Source organism: Ursus maritimus, unplaced genomic scaffold (assembly GCF_017311325.1).
Source record: "Ursus maritimus isolate PB19 unplaced genomic scaffold, ASM1731132v1 scaffold_28, whole genome shotgun sequence".
NCBI lineage: Eukaryota > Metazoa > Chordata > Mammalia > Carnivora > Ursidae > Ursus > Ursus maritimus.
Window position 1 is genome coordinate 26,883 of NW_024425341.1, and position 21,980 is coordinate 48,862.

Here is a 21,980-nt window from a genome sequence, read left to right on the forward strand (position 1 = left end):
GAGGCAGAGAGGACCCCTCCCAAGCTCAACCATGACAAACTAACGTCACGTCACGTCATAGTGCAGTTCGCAAATATTAGATCCAAGGATACAGTATTGAAAGCGGCCAGGGCAAAGAAATCTCTCACGTACCAAGGCAAAGGTATCAGAATTATGTCAGACCTGTCTACACAGACCTGAATAAGAGAAAGGGTTGGGGGGACATTTTAAAAACTCTTTCAAAGAAAAACATGCAGCCAAGGATCCTTTATCCAGCAAGGCTGTCATACAGAATTGATGGAGAAATAAAGACCTTCCAGAATCCCCAAACATTGACCAATTTTGTAAACACGAAACCAGCCCTAGAGGATATATTAAAGAGGGTTCTATAAAGGTAAAAAGGCCCCAAGAGTGATACAGAACAGAAAGTCACAATCTATAAAAACAAAGACTTTACTGGCAACATGGCGTCATTAAAATCATATCTCTCAATACTCAGTCTCAACGTAAATGTCCTGAATGCTCCCATAAATGACACAGGGTTGCAGATTGGATAAAAAGACATGACCCATTCATCTGCTGTCTACAAGAGACTCATTTTGAACCCAAAGATACATTCAGACTGAAAGTAAAGGAATGGAATACCATCTTTCACACCAATGGACCTCAAAAGAAAGCTGGGATAGCAATTCTTATATCAGAGAGATTGGATTTTAAACTAAAGACTATAGTGAGAGACACAGAAGGGCACTATATTATTCTTAAAAGATGTATCCAACAAGTGGAGATGACATTTATAAATATCTATGCCCCCAACAGGGGAGTAGCAAGACACACAAGCCAACTCTTAACCACAATAAAGAGACATATAGATAAAAATACATTAATAGTAGGGGACCTCAACAACCCACTATCAGAAATAGACAGAACACCCTAGCAAAAACTCAGTAAAGGAACAAAGGCTTTGAATGCCATATTTGACGAGTTGGACCTCATAGATATATATAGAACACTACACCCCAGAACCAAAGAATACTCATTCTATTGTAATGACCATGAAACATTCTCAAGAATAGACCATGTTCTGGGTCACAAAACAGGTCTCAACTGATGCCAAAAGAATAAAATTATCCCCTACATTTTCTAGGACCACAACACTTTGAACTTGGAACTCAACCACAATGAAAAATATGGAAGAATCTCAAACACTTGGAGACTAAGAACCATCCTGCTCAGGAATGTCTCCATAAGCCAGGAAATCAAAAATCAATTTAAACAATTTATGGAAACCAACGAGAATGAAAACACAATGGTCCAAAACCTATGGGATACTGCAAAGGCAGTCCTAAGGGGAAAATACATAGCCATCCAAGCCTCACTCAAAAGAATAGAAAAATCTAAAATGCAGCTTTTATATTCTCACCTCAAGAAGCTGGAACAGCAACAGAGGGACAGGCCTAATCCACTCACGAGGAAGCAGTTGACCAAAATTAGAGCAGAAATCAATCAATCAGAAACCAGAAGTACAGGAGAGCAGATCAACAGGACTAGAAGCTGGTTCTTTGAGAGAATCAATAAAATTGACAGACCACTGGCAAGACTTATCCAAAAGAAAAGAGAAAGAACCCAAATTATTAAAATTATGAATGAAAAAAGGAGAGGTCACGACCAACACCATTGAAATTGGAAGGATTATTAGAAATTTTTATCAACAGCTATATGCCAATAAACTAAGTAATCTGGAAGAGATGGAATCCTTCCTGGAAACCTATTAACTACCAAGATTGAAACAGGAAGAAATTGATTTCTTAAACAGGCCAATTAATTATGAAGAAATTGAGTCAGTGATAAACAACCTTCCAAATAACAAAACTCCAGGCCCGGATGGTTTTCCTGGGGAATTCTACCAAACATTCAAAGAAGAAATAATACCTATTCTCCTAAAGCTATTTCAAAAAATAGAAACAGAAGGAAAGCTACCAAACTCATTCTATGAGGCCAATATTACCTTGATCCCCAAACCAGGCAAAGACCCCCTCAAAAAGGAGAATTACAGACCGATTTCCCTAATGAATATGGACGCCAAAATCCTCAACAAGATACTTGCTAATAGAATCCAACAGTACATTAAAAGGATTATCCATCACGATCAAGTGGGATTCATACCTGGGATGCAAGCGTGGTTCAATATTCGCAAATCAATCAGTGTGATACATCATATCAACAAGAAAAGACTCAGGAACCATATGATCCTCTCAATCGATGCCGAAAAAGCAATTGACAAAATACAGCATCCTTTCCTGATTAAAACCCTTCAGAGTGTAGGAATAGAAGGTACATTTCTCAATCTCATAAAAGCCATCTATGAAAAGCCTACTGCAAATATTATTCTCAATGGTAAAAGCTGGAAGCCTTTCCCTTAAGATCAGGAACTCGACAAGGATGCCCACTCTCGCCACTATTATTCAACATAGTACTAGAAGTCCTTGCAACAGCAATCAGACAACAAAAAGGGATCAAAGGTATCCAAATCGGCAAAGAAGAAGTCAAACTGTCTCTCTTCGCAGATGACATGATACTCTATATGGAAAACCCAAAATAATCAATTCCCAAACTACTAGAAGTTATATAGCAATTCAGTAATGTAGCAGGATACAAAATCAATGCTCAGAAATCAGTTGCATTTCTATAACAAATAATGAGACTGAAGAAAGAGAAATGAGAGAATCCATCCCATTTACGATATCACCAAAAACCATACGTTACCTTGGAATTAACTTAATCGGAGATGTAAAGGATCTATATTCTAGAAACTATAAACCACTCTTGAAAGACATTGAGGAAGACACAAAAAGATGGAAAAATATTCCATGCTCATAGATCAGAAGAATTAACATAATTAAAATGTCCATGCTACCCAGAGCAATCTACACTTTCAATGCTATCCTGACCAAAATACCAAGGACATTTTTCAAAGAACTGGAACAAATAGTCCTTAAATTTGTATGGAACCAGAAAAGGCCCCGAATAGCCAAGGAATTGTTGAAAAGGAAAAACAAAGCTGGGGGTATCACAATGCCGGATTTCGAGCTGTACTACAAAGCTGTGATCACAAAGACTGCATGGTACTGGCACAAAAACAGACACATAGACCAATGGAACAGAATAGAGAACCCAGAAATGGACCTTCAGCTCTTTGGGCAACTAATCTTTGATAAAGCAGGAAAAAACATCCGGTGGGAAAAAGACAGTCTCTTCAGTAAATGGTGCTGGGAAAATTGGACAGCTACATGCAAAAGAATGAAACTTGACCATTCTCTCACACCATACACAAAGATAACCTCCAAATGGATGAAAGACCTCGATGTGAGACAGGAATCCATCAAAATTCTAGAGGAGAACATAGGCAGCAACCTCTACAACATCGGCCAAAGCAACCTTTATCATGATACATCCCCAAAGGCAAGAGAAACAAAAAATAAAATAATTTCTAATTTGTGTGATATAAGAATTGCTACCCCAGGTTTCTTTTGAAGTCCGTTCACATGAAAAATCATTCTCCATCTCCTCACTTTCAGTGGAGGTGACTCTAGGTTCAAAATGAGTCTCTTGTAGACAGCATGTGGATGGGTCCTGTCTTTTTATCCAATCTGCAACCCTGTGTTTTTTTTTTAAAGATTTTATTTATTTTTGTGACAGAAAGACAGCCAGCGAGAGAGGTAACACTGCAGGGGGAGTGGGAGAGGAAGCAGCAGGCTCCCAGAGGAGGAGCCCGATGTGGGACTCGATCCTGGAACGCCGGGATCATGCCCTGAGCCAAAGGCAGACGCTTAACGACTGCGCTACCCAGGCGCCCCAACCCTGTGTTGTTTCATGTGAACATTTAGGCTGTTCACGTTGAGGGTTACTACTGAAAGTTATGTGTTTATTGCCATCCTATTGTCTGTACAGTCCCCATTTCTATGGATTGTCTCTGTAAATTTCTGGTCCATATTTCTCTTGGCATCTTTCTTATTTTATAGAGTCCCCATTCAGTATTTCTACTAGGGCTGGCTTTGTGGTCACATATTCTTTCAGTTTCTATCGGTCCATCCATTCTGAATGACAGCCATGCCAGATAAAGTATTCTTGGCTGCATATTCTTCTCATTTAGTATCCTGAATATGTCTTACCAGCCCTTTCTGGCTTGTCAGGTCTCTGTGGACAGGTCTGACATTATTCTGGTGTTCTTCCTTCTCTACATAAGGTATCTCTCCCAACTGCCCTTAGGATGTCTTCCTTGTTTCTAATTTTTGCAAGTTTTACTACTACATGCCAAGGCTTTGGTCTGTTCTCCTTGATCTTGTGAGGGCCCTCTCTGCCTCTAGGACATGAATGCTTGTTTCATTCCCCAGGTTAGGGAAGTTCTCAGCTACAGTTTGCTCAAAGATATCATCTAGTCCTCTCTCTTTCTCTCTCTCTCTCTCTCTCTCTCTCTCTCTCTCTCCACCTCCTCAGGGATCCCAACTGTTCTGACATTGGAATGTTTCACAGTGTCATGGATTTCTTTAAGTCTGTTCTCATGGATTTGAAGTTGTTTGTTCCAGGCCTCCTCTTGTTCCTTCCTATTAGTTTATCTTCTAGATCACTAATTCCTTCTTCTGCCTCACTTACTCTAGCTGTTGGATTATCTAGTTTAGACTGCTTCTCATTCATAGCATTTTTAAGATTGGCCCGATTAGCTCACATATGCCCTTAGGTATTCTATGTTGCTGTTGATGGTTTTCTCAAGTCTAGCTATTTTCTTCATAATTGTTACCCTGAAGTCTATCTCTGACATCTTGGTTATATCCATATCCATTAGGTCTGCCGGAGAGGCCATTGTCTCTGGTTCTTTTCTTTGTTGGGAGTTCCTCCTTTTAGTCATTCTGTTGACGGGTGTTTGAGGGAATGTACGGAGTTGAAAATATCAACCACAATCCAGATAAGGTGCAGTCTGGGCAAGTTCAGGGCGATTGGAAGCCAACCTCCAAACACCCAACCAAAATGAACCCCAATAATAAGGTTTAAAAATTTTTAAAAAAAGGGAGGGTGAGGGAAGGGGGCACCATAATCTCTCAATGTGGGCGAGGTAGGGTGTTTCAGTTGTTCCTGGGTGTATTTTGTTCTCTTTGTTAGAGAACACTACTTTTCAGAGTTTCAGGGAAATTAAAACTTATATATATATATATATATATAAAGGTAGTATTGGATAAGGAAAAAAGGTCTACATTGAAGCTTATCTCCCTATATATATATATAAAAGGAAAAGAAAAATGTAAAAGTGTGAAAAAGTACAAGTTAAAAAGTTACTATGGATTATGTTTTATTAAACACCTAGTTGAAATGATAAGTATGTAAAAAAAATAGAGAAGAAACATGAGAAGGAATTAAAAAAAGAAAGTTGTATCTAAGAAATACATAGGCCATGAGGCAACACCAGGAGCTCAATATACTATTTTCCCCTGGTGTTGGGGTTTTACAGTTTTATGGGGACCCTCAGGTTGTTCTCTTGTTCTTCCAGGTTGTCTTCTGGGGGAGGGGTCTGCTGCATTGTTTTTCAGGCAACCCTGCTTGGGTGGAGTTGCTCTGCCCCCCTATCACGGGGCTGGGCTCCCTGGAAACCAATTTTTAAGGCTTTTGTTCTCTGACAGCATTTTACGCCTTTCCCGAGGGTCAAAGTGAAGGAAAACGTCCACTCCCATACCTCCAGCCCCGAGGAGAGAAGCCACAGTCTGCTCTTCTCTGAACCCTCCAGAACACACAGTCTCCCCCTCTGTAGGTGCCACTGAAAACCACAGCCTCCCACAGGCGATGCACACCCCTAGCTATCCTTTGAGCATTTGACTCTCTGCCCCCTGTGCCTCCAATACCCCAAGTGATCCTGGTCTGGACGGGTGTGGGCATGGGTGGTGGTTGTGGAGGCTGTGGCAGCAGCCAGCCCCCTGTGTCCACAGGCACAGGTCCACGGAAGCTGATGCCTGGTCCCAGCATTTGCCTCTTAAGCTCCTGGATTCTGTTTGAGTGCTGCTATCAGGCCCTTCTCGACCCACCACCACTGCTCTGCAAGCTATCACCTGTCCCCAGGCACAGGACACTTTTCACTGGGGTATTACATTACTTTCCAGTGGCTAGCTTCTGGTGGTTCCCTCCCCCTTCTGTTTGTCCTGATATCTGTCCACATAATCACAACCCTGTCCTTTGTACCCCTCAACTGATTATCCTCTGCCCCTGTAGAGATCCAGACATATAGTCTTACATCTCAGGCTGACTTTGTGTGTATTCAGAATGGCTTGGTAGATATCCAGCTAAATTCAGGGGACCATTTGAAACAGAGTCCTCCACTCCTCCGCCACCTTGCCCCTCAATTCGTCGTTGGTGTTTTGATAGGGATTGTATTAAATCTGCATGTTGCTTTGGGTAGTATAGGCATTTTCCAATATTTTTTCTTCTAGTCATGAGCATGGAATGTCTTTCCATTTTTTTCTTCCTATTTTTTCAGTTTAAAACCAGCTCTTTTTTAATTTTTTACATTATGTTCAATTAACCAACATACAGTACATCATTAGTTCTCGATGTAGTGTTCAATAATTCATTAGTTGCCTATATCACCCAGTGCTCACCACAACACATGCGTTCCTTAATACCCATCACCCAGTTACCTCCCCCCCCCATAACCCTCAGTTTGTTTCCCAGAGTCCAGAGTCTCTCATGTTTTGTCTCCCTCTCTGATTTCTTCCCGTTCAGTTTTCCCTCCCTTCCCCTATGGTCCTCTGCGCTATTCCTTATATTCCACATATGAGTAAAACCATATGATAATTGTCTTTCTTTGCTGAGTTATTTCACTTAGCATAATACCCTCTTGTTCTGTCATCTTCAATTTCTTTCATCAATGTTTTATAGTTTTCAGAGTATAGGTTTTTCACCCCCTTTGTTAACTTTATTCCTAGGTATGTTATTCTTTTTGGTACAGTTGTAAATGAGATTGATTCTTTAATTTCCTTTTTTTATTTCATTACTAATGCACAGAAACGCAACAGATTTCTGTATATTAATTTTGCATCCTGAGAATTTACTGAATTCATTTATTTGTTCTGATATTTATTTTGTTGGAACCTTTTGCAGTTCCAAGTAGAAAATTATTTCTAGACTGCTACCTTATGAATTCCATTTAAAAAATAATAATAACAGCCTGTGACCAAAAATCTGTTATACAAGCTTACAGATATACATATGGGGAAACATGGGGCCCAACAAAAAGCATTACTCAATAATAAAATCTTCTACTTTGAGCCAGTGTCTGCCATGGATGCCTTTTTCAGATAGTTGAATTTTTTAATTAGACACACTAATCCTAATGCTTTAGATTTATTTAAAAACACAATTTGTATGCTTTCAAACTGCATGTCTGCAGTGAAAGTGGGCCTTTCCTCACATTATCCTTATTCTACTCCTAGCCCACCTCTGTATCTGTTCCTTCTGTGGTGAAGCAAATGCTCAGTGATGTTTCAAGTATTTCCCAGCTCTGCTTTCCTTCCACATGGAGAGCCTAGGAAGTAGTCAGAACTTGGCTTGAATGTTTAGCTTCAGCCACTCTGCTGGAGGGTGGGCAAAGTCCTCAAGCCCAGTGACATCTCATGCCTACAACTTAGGTGTTGCTGGCCTCAGACACCAAGATATGTGAGTCTGATCTTACACTCTTCTTAGCCACAGGCCTGCCAATCCTAGATTCCTTTGGAGGTTCTTGCTGGAAAGCCTCAAGGGTCTCTGTTACTTTTACTAGAATGATAGAAAGAATTTCAGAATTATAAACTTGCCATCTGGATTTTAATTCCAGGTGTCAAATTTCCCAGAATCAAGGGGACAATAGCCATACTTCATTGAACAGTTCCTCTCCCATTCTTTGTGAGAAAATGGCCAAGATCCAAACCTACATTCTTGGGATTATATTTTTCCCCTGCAATGCTTTTCTAGCAAGATTTGTTCTGCAATCCATCCTTCATCTCTGCTGTGTCCCAGCTACTACAGCAAAGAAGTGCTTCCTCAATACCTTGCATTTAATTCACAAAGAGGAAACTTTGAAGGTTCAGTGGGAATATGAAGAGCTGCTCAAACCCACTAGTAATCAGAGAAGTGCACATTAAAACACTAAGCTAGCACTATCAGTTATAAGCTACATATAAGTTCAGTAGACATTTGGATATTGCTAACATAGAGTGTCAATCAGGATATGAAGAAAATGGGGATCTTCCTACCCAGGAAGACAATAATGATCAGCGAAATTAAGTATGCATATGTCCTGTCCCCAGAACACTCCATTCCTGATGTATATCCAAGCAAAGTTCTCATTTCTATCTACATGGGCACATTAAAAAAAATACTCATCACAGTGGTGTTCATAGTAACCAGGAATTAGAGGCAACTCAAGTGTCCTTCACCAGTGGAACTGGCAAGCTAAATGGTCTTAGGTTGGTTTCCTCTAAAACCAGAGGAAAGCTACTTTGCCCTCAAGTAGCTTATTTGGGTGGTGATTTAAGGACGCACCAGTGTGGGAGTGGGAAAGAGACAAAGGCAGTGTGAGAATACATAAAGGGTACATTATGGCAGGTTACCTCTGTGGACAAAGAGAGCTTAATCCCACTGGAGAACCCTGGGAGGCAGTGTTATCTATGCCCCAGAGTAATCTTCCCCAAGTGGGTAGAACACATGGATATTTATCCTCCAGTTCCCATCATGCTGGGCTGAGTGGTGGTCCCAAGTACATTAAATTATACCCATCTAGGTCCATCTAGCCTATCCAGCACAGGCAAAGAGAAAGCCTTCAGGTAGAGTCCCAAGTTTGTGCAGCAGGACACCAGAGGTATGAACTGGAACCATTAGTACCAAAGGGAGAGCACAAGGCAACACTTTTGTCATGTAGACAGGTTTTAAGAGATAGTGTAGAGGGAAATGCATAAGAAACAGTAAGAGTTATAGACCAATATCATTAATGTAAATTAAAACACAAGCAGAAACCAAACCACATTACATATATCACATTCATATCACATATGTGGACACATTTCAGAAACACTACATGGTGACTTGAGGTGCAGTGATGAATGGGACTGAAAGATGGGGAATGAAAAAAGAAATATAGAAACTGAGGAGCTTCACAGAACTTGATTTAAAAAGGGTGTCATAAACTGAGGAGAGTGATTTAAAACATCCATTTTCTGCCTCCTCTAGGTTAATAGATTTGCTTTTCCTGGACCCCCTCAAAACTCTCACCTCCCACATTACACATAGGACATCTGGCTTTGGGCTCCATAAAAGCAGGAACTGTGTCAAACATCATACCACTCACAGCCTGTGGCCAGAGTTCATCAGATAATACAGCTCTCCACTCTTTTTCAATAAGTAGATTTGAATAAGTGGTGCACAAGCACAATATAAGGCCCAAAACTACATTTCCCAGAAATCTCTGGGTGGCTTTAACTCAACTCTGGGGGGCGGAGCAGTTTGCAAAGCCAAGAAGGGCACTTCCTGTACTGGTGCTGGAAGTGGGACGACTGCCATCGGCCTGGTTCCTGGTTGTGAGTCGTGGTGGAGCTCAGTAAGTGACTTTATGCTTTGAAATTGGGGCTTAATCTTACTTAAATGTGAGTCCAGAGGACTAGATACTATACTTGTCTGAATTTCAGGTCCCATGGTAGTTCAGAAACTTTGGTTAACACATACTTTGAATCCTTATGCTATAACTTTTATGCAGCATATAAGATAACAGGCCCTTGATTCAAATTGTCCGGGTTGTAGTCACAACCACATCACATCCTAGCTGTGAGGACTTGGGCAGGTTACTCTGCAACTCTAAAAGTCAGTTTGTCCATCACTACAATGGAGGTAATAAGAGAGCTTACTTAAAAGGGTTGTGTGGGTTAAAGAAGTGTATAAAAGGTAATGTGTATAATGAATGTTTCAGGGAATTTCCTCTTGGATAATTGTAGTGATGTCCACCTACTCTATCCCCAAGTTGCTGTGTCCCAAAGGGCTCAGTTAGCCCTATAGGCAACAAGTTCATATTTCCTGCTCCTCCTGCATTAGCTGATCATAAATTCTCTAATAATCCCAAATGTCCAGAGAGGCTAGTTGTATTGTCTGCAATATTTAAGGGAATTCCTGAAGAAAGTTTCATTGTGTTGGAAAGGCTTCATGGGGAAGGCCCCAGGAGCCATAATGACAGGAATCAACTCCTTCACTGCTGGCACTGAGCACAGAGGTACAGAGTTCCACTGTAGAGAGGAACCTGCTGAAGCAGACAGATCCAGGAGCAAGGGGCCTGATGGGCTCTCCACTCTGGACATTGCTCCCAGGCTTTGTCATGATTCCCACAACATGCTTGTTGGCTCTTTTAAAATGAACTGCTCTTTCCTTTCCCCAGGGCCCTCATTTTAGTTTCTCAATCACAAAACAGCTGACACCACCCCTCTCTCACTCCGAAAGAAATTAACTGTCAACTATTTAGCTGCATCCTGTCCAGAGACTTACTTTGTTTGCCTTTTATAGGTTTAAAAAGTTCAGATACAACTTTAAAAATAGGCAGATTTTACCTTCAAGTCTGAATTTCTTTTCCTGAGGAGGGCAAAAGCAAAACAGAACAAAACTCTCAGAACTTCCTGCTTCCTGGGGCTCATTCCAACTGTCTTTAACTATACCAACTGTTTTTCCTGGATGGGGCTTTTCAGTGACAGTTCAAGGATGGTCTGTGGGCATGGCTTGCCTGGCAACTTCTCCTTTTCTATCTGGAACATTACTGTGCTGGCCACTTGCCCCTGGGGGTAGACTGGGCTGTAGTGTCCTTGTGGTGGTCCTCAGAGGCAAAGCAGAATGGATAGGGTGGGAAAGGAAAGGAAGAGAGAGGAAAAGAAAAGAAAAGAAAAGAAAAGAAAAGAAAAGAAAAGAAAAGAAAAGAAAAGAGAAGTCATTCAAGAGCACTCCTTAAAATTCTTCTATTCAACTTGGCAATTCTATTCCTAGGTACATACCCAAAAAAATTGAAAGCAAATACTGAAAAATGTACTTGAATGCAAGTACATAGCTGCACTATTCACAAGAGCCAAAGGTGGAAACAACCCAAATGCTCATTGAGGAATGAAGAGATAAACAAAAATGACATATTCATGCTATGGACTAGTACTAATTCATAAAAAGGAATGAAGTGTTTTGTTTAAGCAACAAACTTATTTCTTACAGTTCTGGAGTCTGTGAAGTCCACTTCCAAGGTGTACATATGTGTTTGTCATACTTGTTTATGTGTCTGTTGATGTCTTTGTTCCTATTGTGCAGAGGGCTGATTTCTTCTATCTTCCAAGGTAGAGATGAGGGAGAAAGCAAAGTCTCTTGTGTCTTCTTCTAAAGGCACAAAACCCATTCATGAAGCTTTCAGTTTCAAAACCTAATTATCTAATTATCTTCCGTGACCCCCCAACTTCCTAAGGCCATCACATTGGAGGTTAGGATTTCAATACATGAATTTTGTAGGGGTACAAGCATTTAGTCCACAACAAAATTATTGTAGTTCTTTTCTGTATATTAAACTATTTAGTCCTGCCTACAACTTACAAGTAAAGTAATAGTTCTTATCGTTCTAATTTATAGGGGAATAATCTGAGGCACAGAGTAAAAGAGTTTTTGCCTGAGATTATGTAGCTAATAGGGGAGAGAGTGAGAATTCTTTCTGTGGACAATAATTTTCAACTTTGCACTTTTGAATTTACCTGGAGACTTTTTATTTTTATTATTTTCTTTTTTACTGAAGTAATTGACATACAATTTTATATTAGTTTCAGGTGTATGACATAGTGATTCATTATTTATATATATTGTGAAATGACAGCCAAGATAAATCTAGCTGCCACATGTCACCATACAAAATTGTTACATATTATTAACTATAGTCCCTGTACTGTACATTGTATTCCCATGTCTTATTTATTTTATAACTGAAAGTTGGTAACTTTTAATCCCCGTCTTCTATTTAACCCATCCCCCCATGCTCCTCCTCTCTGACAATCGTAGATTATCTTTGTATCTGTGAGTCTAGTACATTGTTTGTTTTGTTTTATATATACACATTTAAGTGAAATTATACAGTATTTATCTTTCTCTGTCTGGCTTACTTCACTTAGGTTAATACTCTCAAGGTCCATCCATGTTGTTACAAATGGCAAGAATTTTCTTTATAGTTTAGTGATATTCCATTGTATATATTTACATTTACTTGATCAATTCATCTATTAATGGACAGTTAGATTGCTTCTATATCTTGGCTATTATATAATTCTGCAAAGAACTTCAATAATTTTTTAATTAATATTTTCATTTTCTTCACATAAATGCCCAAAAATTGAATTGCTGGATTGCGTGGCAGTACTATTATTAATTTTTTAGGTTTTTATTTAATGTTTTTTTAATTGTATTATGTTAGTCACCATACAGTACATCTCTGGTTTCTGATGTAAAGTTCGATGATTCATTAGTTGCGTATAACACCCAGTGCACCATGCAATATGTGCCCTCCTTACTACCCATCACCAGCCTATCCAATTCCCCCACCACCCTCCCCTCTGAAGCCCTCAGTTTGTTTCTCAGAGTCCATAGTCTTTCATGCTTAATTCTCCCTTCTGATTACCCCCTTTCCTTATTCCTTTCTTCCCCTACCGATCTTCCTAGTTCTTATGTTCCATAGATGAGAGAAACCATAGGATAATTGTCTCTGCTTCACTTATTTCACTTAGCATTATCTCCTCCAGTGCCGTCCATGTTGCAGCAAATGTTGAGAACTCATTCTTTTTGATAGCTGAATAATATTCCATTGTATATATGGACCACAACTTCTTAATCCAGTCATCTGTTGAAGGGCATCTCGCCTCCTTCCACGATTTAGCTATTGTGGAAAAATGCTGCTATGAACATTGGAGAGCATATGGCCCTTCTCTTCACTACGTCTGTATCTTTGGGGTAAATACCCAGTAGTGTAATTGCTGGATCATAGGGTAGCTCAATTTTTAACTTTTTAAGGGATCTCTACACTCTTTTCCAAAGTGGCCATACCAACTTGCTTTCCCACCAACACTGTAAGAGAGATCCCCTTTCTCCACATACTCTCCAGCAATTGTTGTTTCTTACCTTGTTAATTTTTGCCATTCTAACTGGCGTAAGGTGGTATCTTAGTGTAGTTTTGATTTGAATTTCCCTGATGGCTAATGATTTTTTTTTAAAGATTTTATTTATTTATGTGACAGAGAGACAGTCAGCGAGAGAGGGAACACAGCAGGGGAGTGAGAGAGGAAGAAGCAGGCTCCCAGCGGAGGAGCCTGATGTGGGGCTCGATCCCAGAACGCAGGGATCACGCCCTGAGCCGAAGGCAGACGCTTTAACGACTGAGCCACCCAGGCGTCCCTGATGGCTAATGATTTTGAATACTTTTTCATGTGTCTGTTAGCCATTTGTATGTCATCATGGAAATGTGTCTGTTCATATCTTCTGCCCATTTTACGATTTGTTAATTTGTTTCTTGCGTATTGAGTTTGAGAAGTTCTTTGTAGATCTTGGATACCAGTGTTTTAGCTGTAGCATGACTTGCAAATATATTCTCCCATTCCATGGGTTGCCTCCTCGTTTTTTTTACTGTTTCCTTGGCTGTGCAGAAGCTTTTTATCTTGATGAAGTCCCACAAGTTCATTTTATCTTTTGTTTCTCTTGCCTTTGGAGATGTGTCATGAAAAAGGTTGCTTTGGCCGATGTCATAGAGGTTGCTGCCTATGTTCTCCTCTAGGATTTTGATGGATTCCTGTCTCACATCGAGGTCTTTCATCCATTTGGAGTTTATCTTTGTGTATGGTGTGAGAGAGTGGTCAAGTTTCATTCTTTTGCATGTAGCTGTCCAATTTTCCCAGCACCATTTATTGAAGGGATCTCGTCTTTTTCCACTGATGTTTTTTTCCTGCTTTATCAAATATTAGTTGCCCAAAGAGCTAAGGGCTCATTTCTGCGTTCTCTATTCTGTTCCATTGATCTATGTGTCTGTTTTGTGCCAGTACCATGCAGTCTTTGTGATCACAGCTTTGTAGTACAGCTCGAACCGCATTGGATACGCTTTGTTTTTCCTTTTCAACAGTTCCTTGGCTATTCGGGCTCTTTTCGTATACTTAAGGATTTATTATCTGAGCGAAAATGTCATTGGTATTTTTATTGGGATAGCATTGAAAGTGTAGATTGCTCTGGGTAGCATGGACATTTTAATTATGTTAATTCTTCCGATCCATAGAGCATGGAAATTTTTCATTTTTGTGTCTTCCTCAATGTCTTTCAAGAGTGATTTATAGTTTCTAGAATGTAGATCCTTTACGTCTCTGATTAAGTTAATTCCAAAGTAACGTATGGTTTTTGGTGCTATTGTAAATGGGATGGATTCCCTAATTTCTCTTTTTTCAGTCTCATTATTCGTGAATAGAAATGCAACTAATTTCTGAGCATTGATTTTGTATCCCACCACATTACTGAATTGCTCTATAACTTCTAGTAGTTTGGGAATTGATTATTTTGGGTTTTCTATATAGAGTATCATGTCATCTGCGAAGAGAGACAGTTTGACTTCTTCTTTGCCGATTTGGATACCTTTTATCCCTTTTTGTTGTCTGATTGCTGTTGCAAGGACTTCTAGTACTATGTTGAATAATAATGGCGAGAGTGGGCATCCTTGTCGTGTTCCTGATCTTAAGGGAAAGGCTTCCAGGTTTTCCCCACTGAGAATGATATTTACTGTAGGCTTTTCATAGATGGTTTTTATGAGATTGAGGAAAATACCCTCTATCCCTACACTCAGAAGGGTTTTAATCAGGAAAGGATGCTGTATTTTGTCAAATGCTTTTTATGCATCTATTGAGAGGATCATATGATTTTTGAATTTTCCTTTCTGGATAAAATCTAACACATGATCAATTTGTGAATGTTGAACCCCCTTGCATCCCATGGATGAATCCCACTTGGTCATGATGGATAATCCTTTTAATGTACTCTTGGATTCTATTTGCCAGGATCTTGTTGAGGATTTTGGCATCCATATTCATTAGGGAAATTGGTCTGTAATTCTCCTTTTTGATGGGGTCTTTGCCTGGTTTGGGGATCAAGGTAATATTGGCCTCATAGAATGAGTTTTGTAGCTTTCCTTCTGTTTCTATTTTTTGAAATAGCTTTAGGAGAATAGGTATTATTTCTTCTTTGAATGTTTGGTAGAATTCCCCAGGAAAACCGTCCGGGCCTGGAGGTTTTTCTTTGGAAGGTTGTTTATCACTGACGCAATCTCTTCATAATTAATTGGCCTGTTTAAAAAATCAATTTTTTCCTGTTTCAGTCTTGGTAGTTTATAGGTTTCCAGGAAGGCCTCCATCTCTTCCAGATTGCTTAATTTATTGGCATATAGCTGTTGATATAAGTTTCTAAAAATCTTTCAAATTTCATTGGTGTTGGTTGTGACCTCTCCTTTTTCATTCATAATTTTATTAATTTGGGTCCTTTCCCTATTCTTTGGATAAGTCTTGCCAGCGGTCTGTCAATTTTATTGATTCTCTCAAAGAACCAGCTTCTAGTTCTGTTGATCTGCTCTACTGTACTCCTGGTTTCTAATTCATTGATTTCTGCTCTAATCTTGGTCAAGTGCTTCGTCGTGCATGGGTTAGGCCTGTCCCTCTGTTGCTGTTCCAGCTTCTTGAGGTGAGAATATAAAAACTGCATTTTAGATTTTTCTATTCTTTTGAGTGAGGCTTGGATGGCTATGTATTTCCCCCTTAGGACTGCCTTTGCAGTATCCCATAGGTTTTGGACCATTGTGTTTTCATTCTCGCTGGTTTCCATAAATTGTTTAAATTGATTTTTGATTTCCTGGTTTATCGAGACATTCCTGAGCAGGATGGTTCTTAGTCTCCAAGTGTTTGAGTTTCTTCCAAATTTTTCCTTGTGGTGTAGTTCCAATTTCAGTGTGTTGTGGTCTGAGAATATGCAGGGAATAATTTCATTCTTTTGGCATCAGTTGAGACCTGTTTTGTGACCCAGAACATGGTCTATTCTTGAGAATGTTTCATGGTCATTACAATAGAATGAGTATTCTTTGGTTCTGGGGTGTAGTGTTCTATATATATCTATGAGGTCCAACTCGTTGAGTATGGCATTCAAAGCTCTTGTTTCTTTGCTGATTTCTTGCTTAGTGATGTGTCTATTGCTGATAGTGGAGTGTTGAGGTTCCCTACTATTAGCGTATTTTTATCTATATGTCTCTTTATTGTGGTTAAGAGTTGGCTTGTGTATCTTGCTGGTCCCCTGTTGGGGGCATATATATTTATAATTGTCATATCCACTTGTTGGATACATCCTTTAAGAATAATATAGTGCCCTTCTGCATCTCTAACTATAGTCTTTAGTTTAAAATCCAATCTATCTGATATGAGAATTGCTACCCCAGCTTTCTTTTGAGGTCCATTGGCGTGAAAGATGGTATTCCATCCCTTTACTTTCAGTCTGAATGTATCTTTAGGTTCAAAATGAGTCTCTTGTAGACAGCAAATGGATGGGTCATGTCTTTTTATCCAATCTGCAACCCTGTGGTGATTTATGGGAGCATTTAGGCCATTTACATTGAGACCGATTATTGAGAGATATGATATTAATGATGTCATGTTGCCAGTAAAGCCTTTGTTTCTATAGATTGTGACTTTCTGTTCTGTATCACTCTTGGGGCCTTTTTACTTTTATAGAACCCCCCTTAATATCTCCTGTAGGGCTGGTTTCGTGGTTACAAAATTGGTTAATGACTGGCGATTCTGAAATGTCTTTATTTCTCCATCAATTCTGAATGACAGCCTTGCTGGATAAAGGATCCTTGGCTGCATGTTTTTCTCTGAAAGAGCTTTAAAAATGCCCCCCAACCCTTTCTCTCATTCCAGGTCTGTGTAGACAGGTCTGACGTAATTCTGATGCCTTTGCCTTGGTACGTGAGAAATTTCTTTGCCCTGGCCGCTTTCAATACTGTATCCTTGGATCTAATATTTGCGAATTGCACTATGACGTGACGTGGCGTAGTTTTGACGTTGTCGAGCTCAGAAGGGGCCTCTCTGCCTCTTGGACATGAATGATTGTTTCCCTTGCTAGATTAGGGAAGTTTTCAGCTACAATTTGTTCAAATATCTCTTCTAGACCTCTGTTTTTCTCCACCTCCTCAGGGATGCCGATGATTCTGACATTGGAATTTTTTGAGGAACAACCATACTACCTTCCATACTGGATGTACCAATTTATATTCCCACCTACAGTGCACAAGGGTCTCTCCTCCACATCCTGACCTACACTTGCTTTCTTTTTTTTTAAGTAAGCTCTACACCCAATGTGGGGCTTGAACTCATGACCCCAAGATCAAGGGTCACATGTTCTACTGACTGAGCCAGCCAGGTCCTCCTGCCCTTGCTATTTCTTGTCTTATTTGATACTAGCCACTCTGACATGTGTGAGGTGATATCTCATTGTGGTTTTGATTTGTATCTCTCTTGATTAGTGATGTAAGCATCTTTTCATGTGTCTGTTGGCCATCTGTATGTCGTTGGAAACATGTTTATTCAGGGCCTCTGGCTTTTTTTTTTAATTGGATTGTTCACTTGTTTTTTGATAAAGAGCTTGTAAGTTCTTTATATATTTTATATATTAACCCCTTATCAGTTATATATTTTGCAAATATCTTCTCCTATTCAGTAGGTCGCCTTTAATTTTGTTGATAGTCTTCTTTGCTGTTAAAAACTTCTTTTTCTGATATAGTCTCATTTGTTTATTTCTGCTTTTGTTGCCAATGCCTGAAGAAACAGATTCAAAAAAATATTGTGCAACCAATGGCTAAGAGTTGATTGTGTATGCTTTCATTGAGTAGTTTTATGGTTTTGGATCTCACATTTAAGTCTAATCCATTTTGAGTTTATTTTTATATATGGTATAAGAAAGTGGTCCAGTATCAATCTTTTGCATGTGGCTATTATAAATAATTCTGCAGTAAGCATTAGCGTATATATATATGTTTTCAGTTCGTGTTTTTGTTTTCTTCGGGTAAATACTGAGTAATGGAATTACTGGATCCTATGATAATTATATTTTAAATTTTTTGAGAAACCTCAAAACTTCATTGTTTTCCACAGTGGCTGTGCTAGCTTGCATTTTGACTAACAGTGCATGAGGGTTCTTTTTCTCTACATCCGTGGCAACACTCATTATTTCTTGTATTTTTGATTTTAGCCATTTTAACAGGTGTGAGGTGATATCTCATTGTTTTGATCTACACTTCCCTGATAACTAGTGATGTTGAGTGTGTTTTCATGTGTCCGTTGGCCATCTTTAAGTCTTCTTTGGAAATATGTCTATTCAGGTTCCTGCCTATTTTTTAACTGGATTGGTTTTTCATTTGTTTTTGATAATGATCTTGTGAGTTCTTATATATTTTGTATACTAACCCCTATCAGTTACTGATGTCCAAGAGCTGACTGAATTGCCATAGATTTACGTATATTAATTTTGTATCCTACACCTTACTGAATTCATTTATTAGTTCTAATAGGTTTTTTTTGGTGGAGTCTGGAGAGTTTTCTATATAAATATCATGTTTTCTGCAAATAGTGACAATTTTACTTGTTATTTTCACTTGGATTTTTAAAGTTTATTTTTCTTCTCTGAAGCTATGGCTAGAACTTCCAATACTATGTTGAATAAAAGTGGCAATAGTCTTTATGTCTGTCAGTATTGCTTTATGTATTTAGGTGCCCCTATGTCCAGTGCATAGATATTCATGTTATATCCTCTTGTTGTATTGATCCCTTTATCATTATGTAATGCCATTTGGTCTCATTACAATCTTTGTTTTAATGTCTATTTTGTCTGATCTAAGTATTTCTAACCCAGTTTTATTTTCATTTACATGTAATATCTTTTTATGTCCCAGACTTTGTGTTTTTTTAAAGATTTACTCATTTTAGAGAGAAAGAAGGAGAGCAGTGGGCAGGAACAAAGGGAGAGGCAGGGAGAGTCTTAAGGAGGCTCCATGCTGAGTGTGGAGCCAGATGTGGAGCCAAATATCACCGCCCTGAGATCACAAAATAAACTTAAACCAAGAGTCAGATGCTTCACTATGCCACCAAGGTGCCTGACAGTCCTTGTGTGTGTTTTCTTTTCTAAGAATTTACTTTTTTATTATGTTCAGTTAACCAACATATAGTACGTCATTAGCTTTTGATGTGGTGTTTAGTGATTCATTAGTTGTGTATAACACCTGGTGCACATCAGGGCACGTGCCCTACTTAATACCCATCTCTTGGCTACCCAATACCCCGTCTCCCCTCTTAAACCTTAAGTTTGTTTCCCAGAGTCCATAGTCTCTCATGGTTTGTCTCTCTCTCTGATTCCCACCCTTCAGTTTTCCCTCCCTTCCCCTATGGTCTTCCATGCTATTCCTTATGTTCCGCATATGAGTGAAACCATATGATAATTGTCTTTCTCTCATTTGACTTATCATAATGCCCTCCAGTTCCATCTATGTTGATGCAAATAGTGGCTATTCATCCTTTCCGATGGCTGAGTAATATTCCACTGTATATATGGATCACATCTTCTTTATCCATTCATCTGTTGAAGGGCATCTCAGCTCCTTCCACAGTTTGGCTATTGTGGTCATTGCTCCTATGAAAACTGGAGTGCATGTGTCCCTTCTTTTTAATACATTTGTATCTTTGGGGTAAATACCCAGTAGTGCAATTGCAGGGTCACTATATTTTTAACTTTTTGAAGAACCTCCACACTGCTTTCCAAAGTGGCTGCACCAACTTGCATTCCCAGAACAGTGTAATACGGTTCCACTTTCTTCACATGCTCTCCAATATTTGTTGTTTCCTGCCTTGTCAGTTTTTGCTATTCAAACTGGTGGTATCTCAGTGTGGTTTTGATTTGAATTTCCCAGATGGCTAGTGATGTGAACATTTTTTCATGTGTATGTTGTTCATTTGTATGTTTTCTTTGGAGAAGTATCTATCTATTCATATCTTCTGCCCTTTCTTGACTTAATTATTTGTTTTTTGGATGTTGAGTTTGAGATCTTTATAGAACTTGGATACCAGCCCTTTATCTGTAATGTCATTTGCAAATGTCTTCTCCCATTCCGTGGGCTGCCTCTTTGTTTTTTTTTTGACTGTTTCCTTGGCTGTGCAGAAGCTTTTTATCTTTTATTTTTTTATTTTTTTATTATATTATGTTAATCACCATACAGTACATCCCCGGTTTCCGATGTAAGGCTCGATGATTCATTAGTTGTGTATAACACCCAGTGCACCATGCAATACATGCCCTCCTTACTACCCATCACCAGCCTATCCCATTCCCCCACCCCCCTCCCCTCTGAGGCCCTCAGTTTTTTTCTCATAGTCCATAGTCTCTCATGTTTCATTCCCCCTTCTGATTACCCCCCCTTTCTTTATCCCTTTCTTCCCCTACCGATCTTCCTAGTTCTTATGTTCCATAGATGAGAGAAATCATATGATAGTTGTCTTTCTCTGCTTGACTTATTTCACTTAGCATTATCTCCTCCAGTGCACTGGAAAACAGTGTGGACGTCCCTTAAAAAGTTAAAAATTGAGCTACCCTATGATCGGCCATTACTACTGGTGTTTACCCCAAAGATACAGGCGTAGTGAAGAGAAGGGCCATATGCACCCAATATTCATAGCAGCAATGTCCACAATAGCTAAATCATGGAAGGAGCCGAGATGCCCTTCAACAGATGACTGGATTAAGAAGTTGTAGTCCATATATACAATGGAATATTATTCAGCTATCAGAAAGAAACGAGTTCTCAACATTTGCTACAACATGGAGGCACTGGAGGAGATAATGCTAAGTGAAATAAGTCAAGCAGAGAAAGACAACTATCATATGATTTCTCATCTATGGAACATAAGAACTAGGAAGATCGGTAGGGGAAGAAAGGGATAAAGAAGGAGTAATCAGAAGGGAGATGAACATGAGAGACTATGGACTATGAGAAAAAAACTGAGGGCCTCAGAGGGGAGGGGTGGGGGAATGGGATAGGCTGGTGATGGTGAGTAGGAGGGCATGTATTGCATGGTGCACTGGGTGTTATACACAACTAATGAATCATCGAGCCTTACATCGAAACGGGGGATGTACTGTATGGTGATTAACATAATATAATAAAAAATAAAAAAATAAAAGATAAAAAGCTTCTGCACAGCCAAGGAAACAGTCAAAAAAAAAAAACAAAGAGGCAGCCACGGAATGGGAGAAGACTTTGCAAATGACATTACAGATAAAGGGCTGGTATCCAAGTTCTATAAAGATCTCAAACTCAACATCCAAAAAACAAATAATTAAGTCAAGAAAGGGCCAGAAGATATGAATAGATAGATACTTCTCCAAGAAAACATACAAATGAACAACATACACATGAAAAAATGTTCACATCACTAGCCATCTGGGAAATTCAAATCAAAACCACACTGAGATACCACCAGTTTGAATAGCAAAACTGACAAGGCAGGAAACAACAAATATTGGAGAGCATGTGAAGAAAGTGGAACCGTATTACACTGTTCTGGGAATGCAAGTTGGTGCAGCCACTTTGGAAAGCAGTGTGGAGGTTCTTCAAAAAAGTTAAAAATATAGTGACCCTGCAATTGCACTACTGGGTATTTACCCCAAAGATACAAATGTATTAAAAAGAAGGGACACATGCACTCCAGTTTTCATAGAAGCAATGACCACAAGCCAAACTGTGGAAGGAGCTGAGATGCCCTTCAACAGATGAATGAATAAAAAGTGTGATCCATATATACAGTGAATATTACTCAGCCATCGGAAAGGATGAATAGCCACTATTTGCATCAACATAGATGGAGCAGCCCGTAACC

General features: G+C 39.2%; 1 protein-coding gene across 1 annotated transcript in view; it reads left to right on the forward strand.

The window, feature by feature from the left end:
• The first annotated feature begins 9,517 nt into the window (after window positions 1-9,517).
• The window catches only part of LOC103677031 (arylamine N-acetyltransferase 1), a 59,715-nt gene continuing 47,252 nt past the window's right edge, over window positions 9,518-21,980 (forward strand). The window contains exon 1 of the mRNA XM_008706260.2: window positions 9,518-9,592. The gene's annotated coding sequence lies outside the window, so the exon portion shown is untranslated. The remainder of the gene's footprint in view (window positions 9,593-21,980) is intronic.